We start from the raw sequence: 6,513 nt of genomic DNA on the forward strand, positions 1-6,513 counted from the left end.
CGTGATCGGTCCCCGGAGCAGCAGCTTTCAGCACCTTGGACAGAGACAACCCACTCCCAGTATTTTCATTGGAGAAATGATTTGTATTCCCAGGTTAGAGGAAAACAGTGTCTATAGCAATAAAATATACATTACTTATTTAAAATAAATAAGAAAAATATCAGAATTTGGTGTCTCCTCGAATGCACAACATCACAAAGTAGACATGTTACTAAGAGGTGAGACTCTAAAACAAACCAAAGACCTGCTGAGTAAAAGTGGGTATTTCACTTTATATTTAAACAAGAGACTCAAGGACTGACAGATGGGAGATAATATCACAGTTTACACGTTTCAGTCAATAGCTGGATCTCTGAGATTAACAGCAATGTTACTTCTATTTCTTAGTTACACATGTGGAGAAACTTCATGGTACTCTTGTAAAAAACAAAAACTCAAAACTGATGTGAGTGGCTAAAAAGCTCCAGTTTTGTCTCATCAGTCTCAGAAACGTTGGGGCTTGTCAACATTCCTTTTGGTGAATTCCTATTTGGAGTTTTTGTGTTTTTCTGCCAACAATGGAGTCTCCTGGGTGTTTTTCATCCACGTTATCCTTCTGATCAGTCTGAGGTTGCATTTCCTCTTGCATCCACATCCTGGGAGGTTGGCTACAGTCCCAGCAACCTTATACTTTTTATTCATTTCAACAACTGTGTGTGTTTTGGTTTTTTGTAAGAGACTGATGCAGTCATGTTTATATATTACTAACCCTTCTCTTTCCTCAGGTTTACACTTAAAATTCACTAAATCTCAGAAAGAAATATGCTGTTGTTGTTGTAAGCTACATTACGGAAGCAATAAATCATTGAGGATTTTAACTCCTCTGAAAACCTTTTATCCCCAAGTGCAAAAACAGAAAGACAATTTCTAATTTCTTTCTACAAATATTAAGTATGTTCATTTAAATCAAAGCATTTTTTTAAAGTATTGGTAGACATTTTTTAAGCAGAAATGAAATCATTCATCCTCTGTTTGTGTTCTAAAAACATATACAAGTATGATATTTTTAAAGGGTCAAAGGGTCATATATTGTTATTTTCAGCCAACTTTTTTTGCAGATAAGTCATATTCAATGGGAGCGTGTTTTGATTTCTCAGCTTTAAGTTCTTCTTTCATTACAGCAACAGAAACAATCATGCAACCTGTTGACTTCCTGAGATACACAACTTTTTTTTTTTTTTGAAAATTGGTTTATTTCAGTTACTAACATATCAATCTTTAATTTATAGCAAATAAAGACTAGTTATATTTGTTATTATATTAAACATAAATTGTGTTTTATGAAACTAAAATGATATGGATTCAGCTGGTCAGGGTCTAACTGCATCTATTTACTTTTTTCTGTATAATGTCATGAGATGACATTTGTTATAAATTTGTTCTGTATAATCTAAATGAATTTATATATTTTTGAAATAATCTCTGACCCTTTGTCTCTGTCTTCTCCTGTCCCATCCAGCCTCGCCTTTATAGACACACAGCGAGTTAACCACAGCCTCTCCACGCTGTCCACTGTTGGTACATTTACATATCTAAGAGGGCGAGAGAGATGCTCATTAGGGCTGGCCCATAATTAATCCTGGATTAACATATTGGGTCGAGGACAAACACAATAGTTTGTTTCATCACAGGGTGTTTCGCAGTGGGATCACAGTGCTGTGTCTGTGTGGGATCATTCAAATGATCCAGGGAGGCAACAGGGTATAATTGAGTGAGATTCGACTGCTCTTTTCATTTAAAAGAAGAGAGGACCCTCCACTTTTAAGTATCCTCTTTTTTTTATTATTTTGATGAGGTGTAGTGAAGAGCGGCAGCAAAGTGAAAAGCGTTAGCGCTGCAGCACAGACTGAACTGCAGAGGCATTAAAAGTCCGAGTCTGCCAGGTCGCCCCAGGCTCAGCTATGATGCTGAGATCCTCCCATCCATCCCATAATCAGCCCCTTAGACAAGAGCGGTAATGAGGTGGTGATTCTCCGCCATGACTGGCGCTGATAGTAAGGATTATTTTTATGGCTTCCTAATATAGATGGTTTAAAAATGGAAAGTGATGCAGAAGATTGTCGAGACACAGCCGCGGTGACATTTGAGAAAAGGTCATTCAAACCCATGAAACTGTGGTCAATCAGAGACTGGCTCTTGGGGAGGGGTGTGGATGTCGGACATATTGTGCATCAGGATTTTGAGGCATCCTTTGTGGGTTTCTGGGTTGCCATGTCAAGCCAGAGTTTTCATCAGCGCAGACAATAAAAATGGGGTTAATGGAAAGTGCTGATAATCTAAGGGAATATTACAGGTGTGACATAAATATGCCTTGTCAATCATTCTCTAAATCAATTTTGTTGTTGTTGTTAACTCTGTTATGTTCTTCACTGAAAATGTTTGGTTTTAGATGTTTTTAAACCAGCTGTTTTTTGCTTCTAGTTTATTTGAGCTACATTTGGGACCAGCTGTCAGAGGTTTAGTGGTTCCTTCAGCCTTTAAACAGTCGATGTGCCGAGGTGTCCTTGAACAAGATGTTGACCCCTACAAAATGCCACCAATGTGCTGATCAGTGTGAATAAAACTCCCTGGATGAATGTGGGCTGTATGGTGGAGTGGTCAATGAAACTCTGAAAAACAATAGCAGATAGAAGGATGGACATTTATTAAAGGAAATTAGTTTTTTCCTTGTTGAATGCTTTTACTTATTTATTTGTGTGCTTGTTTACTTGGGTTGTTCTTTAAAATGACAAACAAAGGCTGGCCCTAAGATTCAATTGCATTTTGCTGACAGTTTACTGACTAAACTCCCCAAATCTGCACCTGTTTGACAGCAGAAGCAATCTGAAGCAGCAGCCTGTTAGGACTGCTGCCATTCTGTGGGAGATGACAAACACAGTGTTGTATTAAGACTTGTTTGTCAGTGACAATTACTGTATGAGTGTATTCAGACCAGTAAAAGACAGGTATACAAAGCTATGTTCTGTCAGGCATTAGGTTTTTAATCTATGACCACCTGTTTCCAAAACAAAATAGAAAATAATCTGACTGCTGTTTAAATTAAGGCACATTACATATCCTGTCATTTTCACTGTGTTTCTCTTCTGTGACTCCCTGTTGGCAGGTTGGTCAGAGTCAGCAGCTCTCTGGTTCTGGGCTCTTGGCTGCAGCTCGACACATTCTGCAGTGTGCCAGGTACTGCATGCAGGGTCACCACCTGGCTGCAGCTTCCTCTGTGCTGACAAAAAGCACAAGTTTTAAATGGGAAAACACACACAAACAGGTCTCACCCTCAAACTGCATTTGCTTCTCCAACAATACAAACCAAATAGGATGACATATGTTGTGGAAATGATGATGCATATTAAAATTTTTAGCATTGCATAACAAAAATCTGATATTTTTGAGTCATTTTCTCTCATTCACATCATGTTATCTCATGATTGTTGTTTCTTGGGTTGTATAATTTTAGATTAAGGAGTCAGCTGGTTTGCAAAATGCAAAGCAGGTTTTGGTTTAAATAGGCAGAATAAGAAGTCATCGTATTTGTGCTGATGAATAAGAATGATCAGATGTTCAATATGACATTCAAAATAACGCATTTGAAATGTTTTGTTTTTGTCTGCTTTAGTGTGTTCAGACCTTAGTGTAAATAAAAGAAATGAACTTAGTCAAACAGGAGATAGACTGACCCATGTGTGTAAATCCACCACAGACCCATAAGGTCCCCTAAAGCTGACTGGTCAGCTCTCTCTTGGGACAGTTTGACAAAGGAAGTGAGTTTTTCTCAATTCTACACAAACCGTGCAGAGCATTAATCTAGAGATAACATGTTGTAAAATGATGTTTTTAATTTTGGGGGCAGAAATAAGTTAAAGCTTTAGAATTGCATAAAAACAATTCTCAAACTTCCCAACATTTTCATACACTCTGTTAGATAAACATCATTTTATCAGTGCAGAGTGTACAGCAATCTTTTATTTTCTAAGTAGGTTGCACCGAAATAAGATCTGAAATAACAGCAGCAAAAGGTAATTGTTGTAAAGTGGTTAAATCTGAGTTTCCCCCCCGCCCTTCCACTCTATGTGTCCCTGCCAGAGCGACATCTGTGTTTCCAACAGGTGTCATTCCCTCAAGCTCGACACGCCGCAAACGGCTGGCCCAAAGACATATGCTAATGCTGTGCAGATGCCATATTGCAGATTTGAAGTTGAGGCATATTAATGAAGCCTCACGATCGGACAGAGGGTTGCTCTGTCCTTGACGAGCAGGTTTTTCAGGTGTGAGTAGAGGTCAGCGGACAGCACACCACCGGAGACACCGCTGAGGCTTTGGGAAACATTTTTGTGTAACACGTGGCTCTGAAGACACATGCATATGGGGGGGCCGAGCAGGCTCGCAAAAACACGCCCACATTCTTGCATTTGCACCTCTACTTTTTTGTCCACTATCCCTTTAATACAAGCACACACAAACACACACACAGAGTCCTAGCTGTGGGATGAAGGAGGCTGACTCACGAAGACATGTGTTCATTATTATAATGTAGTCAGCGAGGAAGCATCTGCAGATTAGGATCAGGTTGAATAAGTCGAAAATTTCTCCAGTGTTTTTTGATGCAGTCAGTCTTTGCTTGTTGACACACTCGGTGCCCTCTGCATGTGAAAGTCAGAGCAGAGGGTCAACCACAGGGTGGGATGGACCTCTGCAGCACTGCAGCATCCAAAAAACAAACCCAACAACAACAACTGTCATTTTACTGCAGCTTAAATCCTCATTGCATGACTTTTAGCTTCAGGAAGTTGTTTGCAGCAGAAATTCACAGCCAATCACATCACAGCAGAAGGGGTCAGAAGGTGAGAACTTTAAGAAGCTCAGCTCTAACCTGTAATTTGTTATTAATCACAAGTGAAGCATTTTGATGTAAGATCATCAAAGAAGACCACTTTTTCTTTCTTAGTGAGCACCCCCTGAAAGGATTAGAGTCCTATTTTTAAACAATAAGCTATTACCTCATCTTTGCTCTACAAATCAATACATTAGTTAAAACTGTTCTGTGCAATAATGCATGAGGAAACTATTTTAGAGCTATAATTAGATTACTTCTGAGGGCATATTGAAATTAATGTTTCAAATCACTCTTATCTTGCAGGCTCCTTCTTTTTTTTTTTTTTTTGTAAAACTAAATCTAACACCCTATTTATAGAGCGCTGCATGTTGTGATTTTTGTTAAGTGGTCTGAGGCAAAGTACAGATCAGCAGTCACCAGAAAACAATTATCTTTCATCATTGGTTTATTTTCAAAGCATGTGTAGTTGCTGCAAAAACTGAGTGCAACGGAAATACATTTTATTCTTTTGGTGGACTAACTGAGCGATCTCCAAAAGAGCAAGGCAATAATAAATCAGGTATATCACTCTGCAGGCTCGTTCACACTGCTTTCTGAGTGGTCTACAATAAACAGCGTGAGTCTCTGTTTTTGAACCCCCTGCTGTATCCTCAGGTTAAATCTAAAGTTATAATTTGTCCTAAACTCAGCCACAGATCACCACGCAGCCACTAGAGGTCTCAGTTTTCAAGAGGTTGGAGTTAAAGCTGCTAAACACACAAAACTGAAGCTTAAAGCTTTGAGCTGCCTGAAAAACAGCTACAGACCAAAGGAAATGTTAGTGAGGTGAAGGCTCAGACAAAAAAAAAAGATAAATCAAAACCTAGAAGAGAAAAATAAAATTAAACACCAGAACTGAAATATTTAAGTTAAAAAAGTGTGAAGACAACTTTGTTTGTGTGGCTGCTTATAAAACAATATTAATCCAGGTACACAGATAAAGTTCCCTGTGGGAGGAACAAAAAAAGTAAAATAACCTGTTAGGAGAAATGTTAAGATAAAATGGTTTGTTTCTAAAAAAAAATATGCAGATGATCAAATCACTGTTAGGATTGTTGTGTTTTCACTGCTTTGGTGCACATAGACTGGGGTTCGTCTCAGCACCAGTCTTACCAAACTGAAAGCTTTGCTCGCCCTCTGCTGTTCAGATGCTCGCAGTGACATGGGAGGCTTGTTGGGTCGCAGTTTGCCGGCTTCACCATGTCATCTGCCAGGTCCTGATGTGCGCTGGCAGCCCTCCATGATCACATTTCACCCTCCAGTGAACAGCAGGGGTGTAGCGCAGCTCTGCAGCCTTCACTGTGGTGCTTCTCATCTGCTGAGGCTCCAGGAAGGTCCACAAGCTCTCGTCTGGTTCCAGATTACCTTCTCTAACCAGCACGGCAGACTCTTCTGAAACATAAAAACAAAGAGGATGACATCTGAAGTTATTTGCTTTCTTTGGTTTTTATTATTATTGAACTGTCTGACATCCAGGGGTGGAAATTAGCACCCGCCACCGGCCAAATGCGGGTAAATATTTGAAGTGGCGGGTGAATTTGATCAACACACACGCCACTGTGGCGGGTTGGCAATTTGAACAGAAAAGGTGTTATTTGTCCTCTTGA

This window comes from Kryptolebias marmoratus, linkage group LG15 (assembly GCF_001649575.2).
Source record: "Kryptolebias marmoratus isolate JLee-2015 linkage group LG15, ASM164957v2, whole genome shotgun sequence".
NCBI classification, from domain to species: domain Eukaryota; kingdom Metazoa; phylum Chordata; class Actinopteri; order Cyprinodontiformes; family Rivulidae; genus Kryptolebias; species Kryptolebias marmoratus.